The sequence below is a fragment of the Pongo pygmaeus genome, chromosome 1, assembly GCF_028885625.2.
Source record: "Pongo pygmaeus isolate AG05252 chromosome 1, NHGRI_mPonPyg2-v2.0_pri, whole genome shotgun sequence".
In the NCBI taxonomy this organism is placed as follows: Eukaryota; Metazoa; Chordata; class Mammalia; order Primates; family Hominidae; genus Pongo; species Pongo pygmaeus.
Window position 1 is genome coordinate 190865022 of NC_072373.2, and position 20587 is coordinate 190885608.

General features: G+C 49.1%; 1 long non-coding RNA gene across 2 annotated transcripts; it reads left to right on the plus strand.

The window, feature by feature from the left end:
* Positions 1 to 1940: 1940 nt before the first annotated feature.
* On the plus strand, positions 1941 to 10285 carry LOC129039582 (uncharacterized). Of its 2 annotated transcripts, none has more exons than XR_010126520.1 (3): positions 1941 to 2160; positions 7749 to 7903; positions 9113 to 10285. It is a non-coding gene; the product is annotated as an uncharacterized LOC129039582 (long non-coding RNA). The 2 variants fall into 2 exon arrangements; XR_008503345.2 differs by having other exon boundaries at positions 9117 to 10285.
* Positions 10286 to 20587: the final 10302 nt, after the last annotated feature.

Sequence of the window (20587 nt, forward strand, 5' to 3'; positions counted from 1 at the left end):
CTAGAGGCAGGGGACTGTTTAGATATTTAGCAGGTAGCATTTATAGGACTTGATGAAATGTTGGAGGTGAAGGAAGGGAAGGGGTCAGGAATGAGGCTGAGGTTTCTGACTTGAACAGTTGATTGGACAGTGGCCAAGTCCTTTGGCCAAGATAAGAACACTGGAGGAAGAGCAGGTTTGGGCTGAGGATGAGTTCAGTTTGAGACTTGTGGAGTTTGAGGCGTCTGTAGAGAATCCTCATGGAACTGGATATTCGAGTTGAGCCCAGATTGCACTCTGGGCTGGAGATAGGGATCTCAGAGTCATCAGTATTGATGGTATTTGAAGCCGTGGAAGATGAGGTCACTCGAGCAGGGGGTGTAGTGAGAAGAGAAACAATCTAGAGCAGAGCCTTGAACATTGACAGAGCATCTTACAGAGCTTTGAGAAGGGAGTGGTCTGTAGGGAAGTGTGTAGGGGCCATGCACAATAAGGAGTGAGAAGTATCCATTGGATGTTAGTGATGACATCAGTGGTAACCTTGGTAAGAGAAGGGTCAGCTAAGGGTTAGAAAATGGAAGCCATATTCCAGTGGTTTGAGGAGTGAATGGGAGGAGAGAAAGTGGTGAGTATCTAAGTTAGGAAAGGAAAGAGAGGGGGTTGCTAAAGGGAGGCTTGGGGTTGAAGCAGGTTTGTTTTTTTCCCCCCTTCTAAGAGACTTTCACATTTTAAAATGCTAATTGGAAGGAGCTAGTCATTCTAAATACTAGCAAATGGTTTCCTCCTTTTGTGAAAGATTTGGAAGACCATTTTTCTTAATATGATACAGCTCTTCCTTGACACTGTCTACAGGTGGGGTTACCAAGTCATCCTGTTTGGCTTGGGATTTACTAGTCTTAGCACTGAAAGTCTCATGTCCTGGGAAACCCCTCAGTGGGGGCAAACCAAGATGATCAGTCACCCTTTGTAGAGACCTCCTTCCAGAAGGATTAGGTAAGACACAGTCTGCAGTTGCAGAGACTGTGATTTAGCTTTTCTCTGAAGATCTAGAGGAATACCTACCTCTGAAAAAGACCTGTTGCAAATAATAGAAGAAAATGTAGGTGATATCTGATTGAAGTTTCAATAGGATTCAAAAGATGGTACATAATTCACTTAGAACCAGCAATCCTACAATTGGAATAATCTGGGATAAGAAGAGATTAGGAGGAGATTAAAGACATGGCTGCTGAATTAAAAACTGCACGGAAGCAACAAATGCCAGGTCCAACACAGAAGATCAATTTAGTAAAGAAAACAAACTTCAGATGGTCTCCCAGAACACAGGAAACTGATAAAAGACATGAAAATAAGATAAAAGAGGAGCTATGGAGGGGAGAACAATGAAAGATGAGTTTTGATAATTCAACTGAGTGGACTCATGATTAATAGTGAATAATAAGAGTGAGGACATGTTGAGTGCTTGCTCTGTGGCAAGCCCTTTCATACCCTTTACATGTGTGAACTCATTTAATCCTCATAACAACACTGAAGGATGGGTACTGCTATCCTCCCCCTCCACCCCATTTTCCATATGGCAAAACTGAAATACAGATTGGTAAGACAATGTGTGCAAGTTTATGCAGGCAGGAGATGGAGAGCTGGTGAACTCAGGTGGTCTGGCCCCAAAGTCTTTGCTCTGAAGTGCTGTGCTGCACTGCCTCAGTATAACATTGAAATCAAATTGTTCAGGCATTCATTCAAGTGTTTTTTTGGTGTCTACTAAGTGCCAGGCTTAGCTCTGCTGCTGGGAAAATACAGACAGGGTTTCTGCCCAAATGCAGCTTACATTCTCATAGGGAGAAAGAAAATAATGCAAGTAACAAGCAATAAAGAAAATTTCAGTAAGTATGAAGTCCTATGAAAAATGGAAAAACAGGGTAGAGAGTGATTTGTGTGTGTGTGTGTGTGCGTGTGCTGAGGTGGGCGTTCTCACTCTGTCACCCAGGCTGGAGTGCGGTGGTGCGATCTCGGCTCACTGCAACCTCTGTTGCCTTTCAGGTTCAAGCGATTCTCCTGCCTCAGCCTCCTGAGTAGCTGGGATTACAGGTGCCTGCCACCACGCCCGGATAATTTTTGTATTTTTAGTGGAGATGGGGTTTCGCCATGTTGGCCAGACTGGTCTCAAACTCCTAACCTCAGGTAATTCGCCCGCCTTGGCCTCCCAAAGTCCTGGGATTACAGGTGTGAGCCACCATGCCCAGCCTGAGGTGGGAGTTCTACTCCAGATGGGTTGCTCAGGGAAGATCCTCTGAGGAGGCGGCATCACCTGAGTCTGGAATGATGTGGAGTTGGTCATACAAGAAGATGGAGCAGAGGGAGCAGCAAATGCAGAGGCCCTGAGATAGGAATTGGGCTGGGCATATTTACAAGCTAGAAAGAAGGCTAGTGTGGCTACAGAAGAGTGAATGACAGGGTGATTTGTAAAAGACAAAGTCAGAGAAGTAGCCAGGCACTAGATAAGGACTTTGGATTTCATTTTATTTATTTTTTAATTTAAAAATTTTTTTTTGAGACAGAGTCTCGCTCTGTCACCCAGGCTGGAGTCCAGTGGCACGATCTCAGCTCACTGCAACTTCCACCTCTTGGGTTTAAGTGGTTCTCCTGCCTCAGCCTCCCAAGTAGCTGCCACCAAGCCCGGCTAATTTGTTTTTGTATTTTTAGTAGGGGCAGGGTTTCACCGTGTTGGCCAGGCTGGTCTCGAACTCTTGACCTCAAATGATCCACCCACCTCGGGCCCCCAAAGTGCTGGGATTACAGGCGAGAGCCACTGCGCCAGGCCTGGATTTTATTCTAATTGCAAAGGAAGGAGTTAAAAAGTTTTCTGGCTGGTTTGTTCGTTTAGGGAGGGGAGGAATATGATCTGATTTACATGCTAAAAGATAAGTCTGGCTGCTATGTGAAAATAGACTGTAAAGGCATAACAAGGATGTGGACTGTGGAAGCAGGAAAAAGGTTAACAGGATGTTCTGGCTGGAACCAGGGCCTGGAGCTTGAAGTTTTGAGCTGTCTCTCTGCCTCGGGGCATCCCCTCCCCATCTTATCTTATCACATTCACTAATTTATCTTCCTATGGAAAAAGGAATCAGAGATCATAACTTCATAAAGGAGTGACTACCCTGCCTCCTAGCTTATTAGACCAGCGGAGGGCGGGCCAGGCCAATCACACTCCTCCCAGGAATTTCAAATTGCAGCTCAGTCCTAGCTGGGTACACTTGAACAGAGAAATACAAGAACTGTGTTTGGTCATACACACGAAATAACTATTTGTTGTTATGAATGGGTGCACTACAAAACAGAGAAGGCTGATCTTCAGAGGAGAAAAGCAGACAATGCAGGAGGGAAGCCCAGACGAGGAAAGGAGAGAGAGATTCCTGTTGACTTCCCAGTTCCTCGTTCCTGACCCTCCTGAGGCCTAGTGTGCTTCCTTGGGTTCCTGAGATACCTCTATTTCCTTGTAAAAATCTCCATTTTCGCCTAAGTGCATTTCATTTATGTTTAACCCCAAGACTCTTTGTTCCAGGGTGTGCACTTTCTGGGCTCCTGGTCTCGACGGCCACATTGCTCTCATCTGGGGTTGGTGGAGCCCTTGCTTCCCCACAGCCTCACCAGCTGGGGGCCTTGTTGCCTTGTTTTTTCTCGTTTTATGGGCCTATAAGGTTATCTTAAAGGTAACTGAATTTGCATTTGTTTTATTTCCTGGTCATACTATCATTTTCCTAAGATAACTTTATATTCATGTTGTTTACATTTTAAGCCCTTTCTGGGTAGAATCGTTTCAAACTTAAATACTTAATTCAGTTTATTGGATAATAAACATATATCTGGTTTGGTTTTGTTTTGTTTTTTTGAGACAGTCTCGCTCTGTCACCCAGGCTGGAGTGCAGTGGCGTGATCTCGGCTCACTGCAAGCTCTGCCTCCCGGGTTCATACCATTCTCCTGCCTCAGCCTCTCCGAGTAGCTGGGACTACAGGCGCCCGCTACCACGCCTGGCTAATTTTTTGTAATTTTAGTAGAGACGGGGTTTCACCGTGGTCTCGATCTCCTGACCTCGTGATCCACCCGCCTCGGCCTCCCAAAGTGCTAGGATTACAAGCGTGAGCCACTGCGCCCGGCCCATATATCTAGTTTTTTTTCTTTTTTTGGTTTTTTAATCAACATGCATTTTCCCACATTCTCTTTCTTTCCTTTGCTTCGTTTTTATTTTTGTTTTTGTTTGAGACAAGGTCTCACTCTGTCACCCAGGCTGGAGTGCAGTGGCACGATCTCGGCTCACTGCAACCTCCGTCTCCCGGGGTCAAGTGATCCTCCCACCTCAGCCTCCCGAGTAGCTGGGACTACATGTGCCACCATGCCTTGCTAATTTTTATATTTTTTTGTAGAAACAGGGTTTTGCCATGTTGCCCAGGCTGGTCTCGAACTCCTGAGCTCAAGTGATCCTCCTGCCTTAGCCTCTCAAAGCGCTGGGATTACAGACGTGAGCTACCGCGCCCGGCCTCTTTCCTTTTTATATTCTACAGAAGATAGAATAGAAATGAATTCATTCATCAAGCATCCTTCGAGTTTTTACTGCGTATCATCCCTGAGTATATGAAGATGAACATGTCATGGTCCCCTTCCCTCACTTTGCTCACCCTAGAGAAATCGGTTTCCTGGGCCCTCCTCTGCTCTTGGGCCGCAAGCCCTCCCTGAATGATCTCATCTGCTCTCAGGCTTTGGCTCCCACCTGTTCTGCAGGATGAGCAGGCTTTTTTGTTTGTTTTTTAATGATATGTGACTATTATCCTGTGCCCTTTGTCTTCAGTGCTTGCATGTTCAGTTTGACCCATGGGAAATTCCCCTCAGATATTTCTGTTACTATCAGAAATACCTTGGTGCTGTCCACAGGTATAGTTTGAGTTAAACTGGCTCGCACACTAAAAAGCATCTTCGCATGCACCAGTGGGACAGGGGTGGCTCTTCAGGAGCCAGCAGAGCTTACCCAGAAGCAACTCAGCAGCGCTGAATCTACTTGGATCTTTGGCCTGTGGACTGCCCTGCACGGCCCTGGCAGGAGTGAGGCTGCCTGTCCCAGAAGTGACACTTGGGAACTCCTCGGAAGAGTCGATTTGGCTTCTATTCACTGTCAAAGAGGGAAGTGAGTAAGGAAGGGTGCTAGGAGGGTGGTTTAAGTACCCAACAGCTGCATTTAGGAGAGACTTTTGGTCTCACATCACAGAGTATGAGCTAAAAAAGGAAACCCATGTCCTTGGCCATACGTTCTCCCAGCAGTTTTCAGATTGGAGCCTGTGTGTACTGATCGCTCTCAAGTTCTGCCCTAGGTTCCAGACCTTCCTTCTGGATGTCCCATGCACACTTCAGACTCACCATGTCCAAGACAGGACACATTACTGTCCCACTGTTCCCCAAACTGCCCCCTCCTCACTATCCACAGTCCCGATTGTAATAGTCTCACTGCCAGACCCATCACCCAAGCCAAAATCCTCACCTCTGCCTCAACCCTTTCTGGGACCCCTCCCTTTCCTTCTTTGATAACCGCCTGGTCACAAAGTCTTAACCATCTGTATTGGCTTCCTATTGTTGATGTAACAAATGCCATTGACCCTTAAACAACAAGGGTTTGAAGTGCACGGGTCCACTTAGACACAGATTTTTTTTCAACCACAGATCGCAAATACAGTGTTAGCAGGATGCGAGGCCTGCGTATACAGTGGATTCCACATGTACCTGCCATTACTTCAGGACTGGAGTATATGGATTTTGGCATACTTAGGGGGTCCTGGAACCAGTCCCCCACGGATAGTGAGGGACAACTCTAACCACAAACTTTATGGCTTAACACAACACAAATTTAGTATCGTTCTCACAGGTGTGGTGATCAGAAATCTGAAACGAGTTTTGTGCACCAAACTTAAGCTGTCAGCGGGGTCAATTCCTCTGGAGGCTCTGGGTGAGAGTGCACTCCCCGTCCTCCAGCTTTTCCAGGTGGCCTGCATTCCTCGGCTTTTAGCCACATCACTTGGATCTCTGCTTCTGCCGTCATGTTGCCTTCCTCCTACTCACTGTTGTGGAGGACCCCTGTGATTACATTGGGCCCCTGGATAACCTAAAATAATCTCCTCATCTCCAGATCATTAATTTAGTCACATCTGCAAGGTCCCTTTTGTCATTTAAAATGACAGTCACAGGTTCTGGGGATTAGGATGTGGACATCTTCCACACCATCCTGACCACTTACCATTCCTGAACTCACCTGTTCCAGCTGTCATTGCTCTTCAGGCCAGGTCATCTCCCTTCTAGGCTGTTCAAACAGCCTCCTGATTGGTCTCTGCCTCTGGTCCCTACCCCCTTCAACCCATGATTCTTCTAATAGCATCTTCTGTGTCTCTCTCTTGATTCTGAGTTTGTACTGACTCCCTGTTATCATCAGGATCCAGTCTGAGCACCTTAGATGGTGTGCAAGGTCTTCTGAGGTCTTTATCCTGCTCACTCCTTCAGCCAAATCCCCCACCTGCCATCACAAAGCTATTTTCCATGCTTCAAGACAGAGAATAGTGTGGCTTTTAGAGCTCCTGTGGCCACACTTCTTTTTTTTGAGACGGAGTCTCTCTCTGTTGCCCAGGCTGGAGTGCAGTGGTGTGATCTCGGCTCACTGCAACCTCCACTTCCCAGGTTCAAGCGATTCTCCTGCCTCAGCCTCCTGAGTAGCTGGGACTACAGGCACATGCCACCAGGCCTGGCTAATTTTTATTTTGTTAGTAGAGACAGGGTTTCACCATGTTGGTCAGGCTGGTCTCGAACTCCTGACCTCCCAAAGTGATCCACCTGCCTTGGCCTCCTAAAGTGCTGGGATTACAGGCATAAGCCACCATGCCCAGCCTTGAGGCCACACATCTCAGGCTTGGGTCTCAGCTTGCCAAACTGGAATTCTTGGGCCAGTAACTTAACATGCCTGTGCCTTGGTTTCTTTTTTCTTTCTTTCTTTCTTTTTTTTTTTGAGACAGGATCTCACTCTGTCACCTAGGCTGGAGTGCAGTGGCAAGATCTTGGTTCACTGCAGCCTCAACCTCCCAGACTCAAGCAATCCTCCCACCTCAGCCCCCAAGTAACTGGGACTACAGGCACGCACCACCAAGCCCGGATAATTTTTGTATTTTTTGTAGAGAAAGGGTTTTACCATGTTGCCCAGGCTGGTCTCCAACTCCTGAGCTCAAGCAATCTGCCCGCCTCAGCCTCCCAAAGTGCTGGGATTACAGGCATGAGCCACCACGCCTAGCACCCTGTGCCTCAGTTTCATCTTTTAAAAGTCCCACAAAAGTTGTGATGATTAAATTAATACTTTAAAAGTATCTATTAAAACAGTGCTTGAGCCCGGTGCGGTGGCTCACGCCTGTAATCCTAGCACTTTGGGAGGCCGAGGCGGGCAGGTTGCTTGAGCCCAGGAATTCAAGACCAGCCTGGGCAACATGACGAAACCCCGTCTCTACTAGAAACACAAAAATTAGTCAGAGTTGGTGGTGTGTGCCTGTAGTCCCAGCTACTCAGGAGGCTGAGGTGGGAGGATCACTTGAGCCCAGGAGGTTGAGGCTGCAGTGAGCTATGATTGCACCACTGCACTCTAGACTGGGGACACTTTGAGACACAATGTCAAAAAAAGAAAAATAAAATAAAATAAATAAATGAAACAAACAAACAGTGCTTTGCACATCATTAGCTTTTCCTTCTTTAGTCCTTGTTCTTTCAGTCTCATTGACGCTGCCCGGAGTACCCTCCCCCAACCCACCTTCTGGTTTCCCTGGAAATTGTTATCCATCCCTTCCAGGCCTAGCTCAAGCAGCATCTCCTCTGCACTGGCCTCCAAGCTGCCCCCAACACCACAGCCAGGTGAGTCCACTGCTTTCTTCACTGCAGCCCTTAAACTCCATCACCCCTCACCAGAGATCCTACTACACTGGATTTTCAATTATTTATGTGTAGTAGGAAAACATCTTGAAATACTAGTATTTTTCCATTTCTTTTCCACACTTCCTTGTATGTGACCCTTTCCCTCGTCAGCCAGAGGCATTCCGTTGCCTCAAGAATTGGTATTTTTATAGTAGGAATGCACAAAGGAAGGGGAAAAAACAACATTTAGTTTTTCAGCTTCCAAACCAGACCTCAATGTCGTCACCCACATGAATAATTTTGAAAGCCAAGTGCTCAGCTTTATGGAGAGAAAGGATTTTGAGAACCCAAAGAATGACCCTGAAGGAGGCAGAGTGTAAAGTTAATGCCTTAGAAGTGAGCTGGAAGGAACCTAGACGTGTGTCTGCCCCCTCCTGCTCACAGGGAGGCTCGTTAGGGATAGCTCAAGCTTGGAATAGGGACACAAGTTGATTTTGGAAGAGATCAGAGTGGCCTGAGATGGAAGCAAAGATGTGGAGAGGAGCAAAGTCAGCCTCAAGAGACGCCCAGCAGCAGGGCCCGTGCGTTATGGCAGCCGAGCAATACCAGTAAGCATCCGTGGCCTCCAGTTAGCACAGCCGTCACCCGAGCTGAGGAGCCACAGTCGCCGTCCTGCTCCTCACTTGCTGGGAAATTTTTCTTTTTCCTTTTTTTTTTTTTTTGAGCCCGAGTCTTGCTCTGTCACCCAGGCTGGAGTGCAGTGGCACGATCTCAGCTCACTGCAACCTCTGCCTCCCAGGTCCAAGCGATTCTTCTGCCTCAGTCTCCCAAGCAGCTGGGATTACAGGCACGCATCACCTCGCCCAGCTAAATTTTTTTTTCTTTTTTTTTTTTTAGTAGAGATGGGATTTCACCATGTTGGCCAGGCTGGTCTCAAACTCCTGGCCTCAGATGATCTGCCCACCTTGGCCTCCCAAAGTGTTGGGATTACAGCCACCAGCCAAGTTTTTCTTTTGTCAGCTGCACACCGTTGCCCTTCAGTCACCCAGCAGAGGTGATGCCCACCCATGCCTGGCCCCTTCAGAACCATTTCCTGTGGATACTCACTTTTTCTTTCTCTTTTCTTTTCTTCTCTTCTCTTCTCTTTTCTTTCTTTCCCCTGCCCTCCCCTCCCCTTCTCTTTTCTTTCTTTTCATTTCTTTTTTTGAGACAGAGTCTCGTTCTATCACCCAGGCTGCAGTGTGATGGCACCATCTTGGCTCACTGCAATCTCCACCTCCCAGGTTCAAGGATTCTCCTGCCTCAGCATCCAAGTAGCTGGGATTACAGGTGCATGCCACTATGCCCAGCTAATTTTTGTATTTTTAGTAGAGACAGGGTTTCTCTATGTTGACCAGGCTGGTCTTGAACTCCTGACCTCAGGTGAGGTCCTTGAACTCCTGACCTCACCCGCCTCAGCTTCCCAAAGTGCTGGGATTACAGGCATGAGCCACTGCGCCCGGCCTGGACACTCACTTTTCATAACAGCTCAGGAGTCTTGTAAACCTCATGAAGAGTGGGATCTTGACACTGTCAATGCTCTGGGAAACAAAGTCTCCAGCACCTGAGTTTGGGAGAAACCAGACGTGGAGACGATCTGTTTCACATGAACACATGCCAAGCCAGACTGAGCCTCTGCGGAGGCAGCAAGCACTGAGGTGGATTCATCTCTGTATCCTGAGCACATGGCTGGTACTTGGTGATTACTGTATTGAGAGAATGAATGAAAATCACAGTCTAGTGAGGAAAACAGACACATAAACAATTATAAGACACCCTAAGTGCTGTGACAAGGGACTACAGGAATCACAGAGTGAACAGAAGAGGAAAAGGGCCCAGCGACACTGGGGATCTCCTGCAGCGACACCAGGACTAGCACACTGGTCTCTTTGCTGCCCAGAGCACCATTGGAGGAGATGCCCCTGGGGATGCCTGCCCAGCCCATAGGCTCTCCCTCGGCACCACGGGACTGGTCCCTGGCGGCCCCTCAGCCATGGGCTGTGGGTTCATGACCCAAATTGGGCAATGAGTTCCCTGTCCCACAATCTTGCTGTTGGGATTCAGAGAAGCCAGTGTGCTTCCTCTGGTTACTTGACCTGAGACCTGAGAGCCAGCCATGTTTGGCCATGAGAGAACTGGGGGAAGTCGCGCGCTAAGAGGTATAAGAGTGAAGCAGACGTGCAGAAAGAGGGTGGATAGGAGACAGTGAGGCCCAGAGAAGGAGAGGAGCTTCCGGGCTTCTCATTCTTCAGATCCTGGTTCTCAGGCCTCTTGAGGTCTGGCTGCCCCTGCCCTCGGGTTCCATGTGCCATCTCTGAAGATGTGATTAAAAGCTCTCAGCTGGAGCTTGTCTGAGTGAATTTCTGTTCTGTGCCACTGATTCTTGGTTAGCATTGTTCCCACTGATGGTCACCATCACGCTCAAGATCATAGCAGACATTTCCATAGCCCTCACCACGTGCAAGACTGTTCTGAGAGCTTTACATGTAATGACCCATTAAATCCTCGTAATAGTCCCATGAGGTAGGACAACTACCATCCCCATTTTTCCATTTTCTTCTTCTTTTGTCCTCGTTTTTCAATAAAGAGATGGAGCTAAAGAGAAGATAAGTAGTAACTTGTTCGTGGACATACAGCTAATAAGTGTATGAGCTCATATCCAGCATTGCAGTTTTATCACATTTTATTGAGAAAAAGTGTGTACATTTTTTAATTGGAAGAATGCAGTTCTAAATGCCAAGCACCATGAGGGCCCCGAGTGAGTCCCTTCTCCTGTCTAGGCTCAGGATCCTTGCCAGAAGCATGAGGCCAGGTAGGCTGGGAAGCAGCCTGCTCAGCCCGCCCAACACATCCTGCCTTTCACTTTCCCGGGCTTGGCAGCGGAAGCGCGGGAAGGAGCTGCTGGGCCAGGTACAGGGCTTGGCGGCAAAGTGGGTTGTGCAGCGGGAGGCCAGCGCCGCGCCCTGGCACCTGGCAGGCAGCCCAGCCCCATCGTTGAGAAAATACCTACAACAAAGGCGTCCTCCCACCAACAAAGGCGTCCTCCCACCAACAAAGGCGTCCTCCCACCAACAAAGGCGTCCTCCCACCAACAAAGGCGTCCTCCCACCACACTGGCTGCCTCTCCTTGTCCCTGCAACTCCTTGGCTGAGGAATCTGACTTCTGGGCCAGGCCAGGTTGGGTCCTTACATGGCCTCAGGAGGCTACAGAGAGGCCTTGGGGCCCAGCCTGGAACACCTTCCTGGCTGTCCTGGGTGGGCGTCCCAGAGAGTGGTCCTGGTTCACCCCACATTGCATGGACTCCAGGCCAACTGCCACCCGGGCACGGTGCTGCGCTTCCTGAGCCTTCGAACACTGCCGTCCTCCTCCATGGTGTCTGGGGCAAGTGGCTTCACAGATCTAGGTCCCGGAATCCCCCCAGCCAGGAGTTCTCCCTCAGAGCAGTGGCTTGTCAGATGTGCACTCTGGACACAGGTGTGTCTGTGGTGAACAAGAAATGGCCCTGCAAAGGAATTTGGACATAATCCACAATGGGCATTTGGGAGAGTCAGTCTGGACTGGGGCCTGGGAGAACGAAAAGTCAGGAGCCCCTGAGACCCCAAGAGTGTTGGCGTGGGTCTTGGCGGACATATCTTAAGCAAAGCACTAGAAGCTCCTCTGAGAGGTCCAGCCTCCTGAGGTGGTAGCCCACGGCCAATTCCATCCCTCCTTCTCCTGAGCAAGACCTCAGGGCCATGGGTTTGGGGAAAAGACCAGCTCGCTGCAGCTCTTTCCCTGGAGCTCCCAGAGCAACTGGCCCTGGAGCTCCAGGCCAACATCAAGCCTTGCTCCACCCCTGTGCTTTAGGGACTGTTGCCATCAGGGCACTGCCAACCTATGTGGTGCTCCTGATGACTCAGAAAAAGAAGCTGTTTCCTCTAGGCTGATACAGCCCTGCTCCAGCCCCCAGCAGTGCCAAGTGGAGCAGGGTGTGGACTGGCCTTCAACCCCGCGCGCCTCTCCTCTATATGGTCTTGTGCAGACCCATCCTGCACGGTCTTATGCAGGTGCAATGCCTGTTAGGATAATCCCAAACATGTACCTGGGCCCCTGATCCCCAGGCCGAACCCCACCCCCTGACCTGGATATTCCCTGAGCTGGACAAAAGGAGTTCGGCCAGGGAAAGCTCCTCTTCGCTGGCCCAAACCAGCTTCAGACAGCGGGGCAAGGATGTAGGAGCCTTCTTCCCAGCAGAACCCCTGGCCCTGGAGTGGCCCCAGATGAGGGAGCTCCCATCTGTGTGGGTAGCCCCGAGGCTATCCTGAGGGCAGGATGCTGTGCAGGGGAGGAACGGACCTCCATTATGTGATTCTGGGTGGAAGATGAACAAGCCCTGGTTAGGCAGAGGTGGCACAAGCCCACAGCCTTGGGCTCAGCCTTCTGTCCCCCGAGCTCACTGCTCAGGGCCCAGTCCCAGGAGGCCCACAGGTTCTAGGCCTAGCGTGCCTCAATTTCCATTTGTTCCGCCCCCTCATGCACCTCAGGGCCCAGGGTGGCACCAGTGCCCACCATGGAACCAGGCTCAGAGCACACCTGGCACAAATGCACATGGGATGAATGACTAAAGAATCATCCAGGCTGGGTGGGCATGGTGGCTCACGCCTGTAATCCCAGCACTTTGGGAGGCCAAGGCAGGAGGACCACTTGAGTCCAGGAGTTCAAGACCAGCCTGGGCAGCATAGCAAGACCCTATCTCTACAAAAAATTTAAAAATCAGCCAGGTGTGGTGGTGCATGCTTGTAGTCCAGATACTTGGGAAGCTGAGCCCAAGAGGTCAAGTCTGCAGGGAGCCACGATTGCACCACCGCACTCCAGCTTGGGCGACAGAGCAAGACCCTGTCTATAAAAAAGATCATCCAAAGGAAGACGGCGCTCCTGAGGCAGGTGTGGGCAAGGGCACCATAGCCCGTAGCCGCAGCTCCTCCACTCCTGGCTTGGGCCTCTGAACCTCACTTCCTCCCCTGTAAAACACGCATGAGACACACCTGCCTCGTGTGGGCCTGGGCAGCTTGCTATTACTAATAAAACAGCAGCAACCACAGGACAGCTTCACTTCCGGAAACTCCCTCTGTCACGTGCTTTGCATGAATCCTCACACGTCTCACCAGGGGCGGTCTCCCCGTTTCACCAGTGACTTGGTGACAACCAGCCTTGCTCAGGAAGTGGCAGCCGTGTCCTTTCTGTGTGCAGTGGGGTGTGGGTTGTGTGGAGCCGAGGTGTCTGTGAAGTTCACAGGCTGGGGTCGGAATCCATGGCCCCCGTCGCCGCTGCCACCCCCCAGGTGCTGGGGTGACCTGATCCAGGGCTGGGGTCCAAGCTGCTGGGGGGTTGGAGTCTTGGTCTCTGGCCCACGTCCGCCTCTGATTGGTTCTGCCACCTGAGCTGGTCACTGTCCCTCCATGAGCCTCAGCTTACCCTGTGGTAAGGTGAGAACTAGGGGGTCAGACCCCTTGATCACAAAGATCTCTGACCACAGCCAAGGCTAAGGGAAGCGCAGGAAAACGTGGGTCCCATTCAAATTCCCGGCCTCTCTCTGCCCCCTGGTGGACACAAACAGCCTAGCATCCCGGGGCAGATGACGGTGGGAACCGAGTGATTCCCAGGGAGTTGAGGACTGGCTTGTGACCTCTGCTAAGACTCTCACCGCTGAGTCACAGTCCCCATCTGTTAGATGGGGGTGACAATAGAACCAACACTATTAGTATGTTTTGAGGATTAAGTGCTATGACAAACGGGAAACACTTGCTACTGAGCCACGCACATAAAAAGTGCCCAATAAATGTTAGTCATCACTCTCACCCCGCCTTCTCCCTAACCTCCATATCCCATCAGTCACCAAGCGCTGCTGCTTCTTGCCCCTCTCGCACCCCCTGCATCCCTAGATGAGGTCACATCATCTTCCTTCTGGATTCCTCCAAGGTTCACCACCTTCTCCCCAACCCCTGCAGCCATCCTATGCCTCCACTCAGGGACCTCATCTGTCTACTCCACAAGCCCAGACCTGCAAATGCCCCACTGTACTCAATTGTCCAAGTGCCTCAGCCCTGCCCTCAGGGACCCTGCCCCACCCCCATTCAGCCTCCGTCGCCCTGCGCCTTTCTGTTCCCTGTATTCTGACCACACTCAGCTCCCAGCACCCTCTACTCAGGCCCAGTGCCTGCCTCCCAGGCAAGTCCAATTAAGGGATGCCTGATTAGTCTTTGCTTCCTTCCCCCTCCCCTAGCTCTGCAGGAGCCCAGAACCTCCCTAGGCCTCAGTTTCCTTATCTGCCAAGTTGGACTGCAGGAGGATGAAAAGAGAATATGCTGAAGTACCTGGCCTAGAGTAGCCACTCCACAGAGGCAGGTGCCTGCAGCTGGGATGGAGGGTTCAGCTCTGTCACAGCATAGCAGGGAATCATAACCTGCCGTTTAGAAGATGAAGGGTGAAATATAAAGAGAGCTCCAAGGCCCCACTGCGGACCCAACCCTGGCAGTAGTGTGCTCTGAGCAGTGAGTACAGATGCGACCTCCAGGCAGAGCACAGAGCTGAGTTAGCCTCCTCCACGTGATCTCTCTCCATCTGCTGCAGGACCAGGTGGAGAACAGGCCCTCTGGCTCAGTGGCTACAGGGAGCAGGACAGGGACTAAAGTGCTGACAGTCCTGACTGTGATTTAGGAGGAGGGAGGCACACGAAATGAGGCAGATCCCTTCTGAACCTCTGTCAGGGCTGGGGTAAGAGATACAGACTGGAGTCCTAAGGGCCTGTACCCAAAGTCCGGGAGCCAAAGAGGGGGAGCCCTCAGTGGTCCTCCAGTTTATTTGGGGAAACTGAGGTGGGAATTGGGAAAATAAGTTCCTTAGGGTTATACAGAGCCTTCATTAACTCAACACATTTTTTCTTCTACTTAATATTTCGGCTAAGTAATATATTCGCGTCATTCAAGAAATCAACTATTTCTTCAAAGAATTGATATCCTTTAAGAAGTCTCAGCTGGGCACGGTGGCTCACACCTGTAATCCTAATAATTTCGGAGGCCAAGGTGGGAGGATTATTTGAGTCCATGAGTTCAAGACCAGCCTGGGCAATATAGTGAGACCTTGTCTCTAAAAAATGAGCAAAAAATTAGCCAGATGTGGTGGCATGTGCCTGTAGTCCCAACTACTCAGGAGGCTGAGGTGGAAGGATCGCTGGACCCTGGGAGGTCAAGACTGTAGTGAGCCACGATCGTGTCACCACACTCCAGCCTGGGCAACCGTGAGCCCTTGTCTCAAAATAAACAAAGTCTCCCTGCTACTTCTACTTCTACTTCTGTCTGTATTCCATTGTCCACCTCATCCATCCACTATAAGTCAATTTTATTAGTTTCCTAGGTGTCTATTTCATATAAATAAAGCAAATATCAAATTTTATTCCACCCTTTTACTCAAAGGAGAGTATACTCTGTTCTGCATCTTGCCTTTTTCATTTAACAATGTATTTTGTAGCTTATATCAGTCCATAAAGAGCTTTCTTGTTTTGTGTGTGTGTGGAGTTTGTCAGCTGCCTAGCATTCCATGGTGAGGATGTTCTGTAGTTAATTTCACCAGTCCCTTCCTTAGTAATAGACATTTGAATTGTTTCCAGAGTGACGCTATCACAAACCATCCTGTGATGAATAATCTTATGCACACAGGGCTGATGACTGGGCAGAATATCAGAGCATGCTGCACTAGTTTTTGAGTTTTTTGTTTGTTTTTATGAAGACAGGTCTCACTCTGTATAAGAGTCTGATCTGCTGACCTAGGAGTAGTGCCATCTCATTGGCTATGGTAGCTAAAGGAAAGGAGAGAATTTTTTTTGTCTTTTTTTTTTTCTGTCGCCAGGCTGGAGTGCAGTGGCACGATCTTGGCTCACTGCAACCTCTGCCTCCCGGGTTCAAGCGATTCTTCTGCCTCAGCCTCCTGTGTAGCTGGGACTACAGGCACGCGCCACCATACCCAGCTAATTTTTGTATTTTTAGTAGAGACGGGGTTTCACCATGTTGGCCAGGATGGTCTCGATCTCTTGACTTCGTGATCTGCCCGCTTCGGCCTCTCAAAGTGCTGGGATTACAGGCGTGAGTCACAGCGCCCGGCCAAAAGGATAGACTTCTAATCATTGTCTCTAGAGCATGGTCTCCTGTTGACAAGGAGCATAACTCATAGTATTATAGGGAACCAGGAGTCCGTGTATACACTCGCTGGGACTGTCCTCTTCACCCAGGGACCGAGCAAGGGAAACATGATCCAAGAGGCAGTGTCATTGTCAATAATTATAGAAAATTATAGGTGAGCCAGAAAGCAACCCTCTTCCCTGCTAAAAAGATATTCTGGTCAGGTGTAGTGGCTCAAGCCTGTAATCCCAGCGCTGTGGGAGGCTGAGGCAGGTGGATCACTTGAAGTCGGAAGTTTGAGACCAGCCTGGCCAACGTGGTGAAACCCTGTCTCTACTATAAATACAAAAAAATTAGCCGGGTGTGGTGGCACATGCCTGTAATCCCAGCTACTCGGAAGGCTGAGGCAGGAGGCAGGGATGCCTCCAAGTCCCTTGAACCTGGGAGGCAGAGGTTGCAGTGAACCAAGATTGTGCCATTGCACTCAGCCTGGGCAAGAGAGCGACTCCATCTCAAAAAAAAAAAAAAAAAAGAAGTGTGGGGGGGCCAGGCACAGTGGCTCACACCTGTAATCCCAGCACTTCGGGAAGCCGAGGCAGGTGGACCACCTGAGGTCAGGAGTTTGAGACCAGCCTGACCAACAAGGTGAAACCCCGTCTCTACTAAAAATACAAAAATTAGCTGGGCATAATGGCAGGCGCCTGTAGTCCCAGCTACTTGGGAGGCTGAGACAGGAGAATTGCTTGAACCCGGGAGGTGGAGGTTGCAGTGAGCCGAGATCCTGCCACTGCACTCCAGCCTGGGCGACGGAGCGAGACTCCATCTCAAAAAAAAAGAAAAAAAAAAAAGATATTCCATGGCCCACTCCCCCCAACATACAAACGTATGCCTCCAAGTCCCTTGGGGTGGTGGTGTGGGTCCATATGGTGGCTGTACAGACAGTGGGTTGCAGCACAGCTGAAGAACTGACCTGGCATCTTTTCAGCAAGCAGTGAACACAGGAGTCCCCCTACTCCAGGGATGGGCAGTTGCATGGCAGTCATGCTCAGGTGCCCTGATCTACTTAGTGGCCTATGTGAATAGTTATAGGACCTGCTCACTGTTACAGGATGATAAGCCTTGAAGTTTGGCACACTTAGCAAGGACCGGCAGGAACACTCAGCACCCATGGCAGACTACCTTTCCTAACAGAGACACAGAGATTCTGCGAGGTCTAACTCACACATACTTTGTATTCCACAGATACAAGTGGAGGACAGAAATGAGGCAGAAGTGATAAGTTGAAGAGCATGGCCAAGAATTTTCCGAAACAGGTAAAAATCATCAAACCACAGTTAAACAAGAAGACTTTTGGAGGCTGGTGCAGTGGCTCACACCTGTAATCCCAGCACTTTGGGAGGCTGAGGAGGGCGGATCACAAGGTCAGGAGATTGAGACCATCCTGGCTAACACGGTGAAACCCCGTCTCTACTAAAAATATAAAAAATAAGCCGGGTGTGGTGGTGGGTGCCTTGTAGTCCCAGCTACTCGGGAGGCTGAGGCAGAAGAATGGCGTGAACCAATGGGAGAAGAATGGGAGAACCAATGGCTTGAAGAACGGGAAGCGGAGCTTGCAGTGAGCCGAAATCGCACCACTGCACTCGAGCCTGGGCAGCAGAGCGAGACTCCCTCTCAAAAAATAAATAAACAAAATAAATAAATAAATATAAATAAAAATAAGTTAGCCACACGTGGTGGCACACGCATGTGGTTCCAGTTACTGCAGAGGCTGAGGCAAGAAGATCACTTGAGCCCAGGAGGGAGATGCTGCAGTGAGCCGTGTTTGAGCCACTGCACTCCATCCTGGTCAATGGAGTGAGACCCTATCTAAAAAAAAAAAAAAAAAAAAAATTGCTGGGCATGGTGGCTCATGCCTGTAATCCTAGCACTTTGGGAGGCCGAGGCAGTCGGATCACTTGAGTCCAGGAGTTTGAGACCACCCTGGGCAATATGGTGAAACCCCGTCTCTACTAAAAATACAAAGATTAGCCAGGCGTGGTGACACGTGCCTATGGTCCCAGCTACTCAGGAGGCTGAGGCATGAGAATCGTTTGAACCCGGGAGGTGGAGGTTGCAGTGAACCAAGGTCTCGCCACTGCACTCCAGCCTGGGCAACAGAGCAAAACTCTGTCAAAAAAAAGAAAGAAAGAAGAAAGGAAAGAAAGAGAGAGAGAGAAGGAGGGAGGGAAGGAAGGAAGGAAGGAAGGAAAGAAGCCTTATGAATTCTAACAGGATTAAAAGAAAAGTACACCTATGCATATCAGAGCAAAATGGCCAAAAACCAAAGATAATTTTTTTTTTTTTGAGATGGGGTCTCACTCTGTTGCCCAGGCTGGAGTGCAGTGGTACAGTCGTGGCTCACTGCAGCCTCCACCTCCCAGACTCATGTGATCCTCCCACCTCAGCCTCCTGAGTAGCTGGGACTACAGGCACATGCCACCATGCATGGCTAATTTTTTTTGTGCTCCACACCCGGCTAATTTTTTTGTATTTTTTGTACAGACAGGTTTTCAACATGTTGCCCAGGCTGATCTTGAACTCCTGGGCACAAGCCATCCACCTGCCTTAGCCTCCCAAAGTGCTGAGATTACAGGCATGAGCCACCATGCCTGGCTGGATGAAATCTTAAAAGCAGTCAGAGAAAAGGGCAGTTTTACCTTCAAAGGAAGACTAGACTAACAGTTGACTTCTCAAGAAAAATAATGCAAGCCAGGAAACATTGAATAATACACAATTGTCCCTCAGTATGTGTGGGGAATTTGTTTCAGAACAAATTTTATATAAGGGACTTGATCATCCATGGATACCAAAATCTTGATATGTTGCCCAGGCTGGTCTCAAACTCCTGGGCTCAAATGATCCTCCTGTCTCAGCCTCCCAGAGTGCTGGGATTATAGGTGTGAACCACTACACCCAGATTGTATTGTGTTTTTTATTTATATTATTTTTTATTGTTGTATTGTTATTTTTAAAAATTAATTTTCCCTGAATTTGTTGTTGTTGTTGTTGTTGTTTGTTTTTGAGATGGAGTCTTGCTCTGTCGTCCAGGCTGGAGTGCAGTGGTGCGATCTTGGTTCACTGCAACCTCCACCTCCCCGGTTCAAGCAATTCTCCTGCCTCAGTCTCCTGAGTAGCTGGGATTACAGGCGCCCGCCACCACCCCCAGCTAATTTTTGTATTTTTAGTAAAGACAAGGTTTCACCATGTTGGCCAGGCTGGTCTCCAACTCCTGACCTCAGGTGATCTGCCCACCCTGGCCTACCAAAGTGTTGGGATTACAGGTGTGAACCACCGTGCCTGGCCTCCCCAAATATTTTTGATCTATGGTTGGTTGAATCCGTAGATGCAGAATCCCGATAGAGAGGGCCAACTGTACTCAAAGGGCTTAAAGAAAATCTCTGCCTGTCTAGAACTCTATACTCAGCAAAAATATCCTTTAAAAATTAAGGTAACATAAAACTTTTTCAGACAAAAAATTAAAAAGATAGTTCTTTCCAGCAGCCCTATATTGAAGGAAATACCGTAAGGTGCTTTTCTATCAGAAAGAAAATAACCCCAGATGGAAGCTCAAAAATGTAAGAACGACTAAAAAACAATGAAAATGGCTGGCTGTGGTGGCTCACACCTGTAACCCCAGCACTTTGGGAAGCCTAGGTGGGTGGATCACCTGAGGCCAGGATTTCGAGACCAGCCTGGCCAACATGGTGAAACCCCGTCTCTACTAAAAATACAAAAATTAGCAGGGCATGGTGGTGGATGCCTGTAATCCCAGTTACCCGGGAGGCTGAGGCAGGAGAATCACTGGAACCCAGGAGGCAGAGGCTGCAGTGAGCCGGGATCACGCCACTGCACTCCAGCCTGGGCAACAGAGCGAGATTCCATCTCAACAACAACAAAAAATAGATCTAGATGTGTATGTGTCTGAACACAAACATTGATGTATTTCCTTGTTCTGTCTGCTGAGACTGCCTGGAATCAGTGGCACTCTGGCAGCACTGAGCATCTTTGGCATCCATTATAGATGGCATTCTCTAGTGCTGGACTAGGGCTCCTCGTAGAAATGGCTGACTGCAGGGCTGGAGCAAGAAATGTACAAGATGAACCTAGAATACCTTGCTGTGCCAGAAAATAAAGAAATACTCAAAGAATTATGAAGACACACTAAAGCGCACAGCTGCCAACTTGAAGCATCTTCCACTGGCCAAATCTAAGATGGTATGACCTTCAAAATAGATGTCAAGTAATGGATTGTAGTTCATTGAGAAAAATAGGAATCCCCGTGTTTATATGATATAAATAGATAAATGAATAAATACACTGGGGAGAATGGAAAGCTCTATTTCATCATAGAGTAAGAATATTAACTAATAAATGTAGAAAAATGATGGAATTAGAAAACTCTTGGCCTAGAGCAGTGGTTCACGCCTGTAATCTCAGCACTTTGGGAGGCCA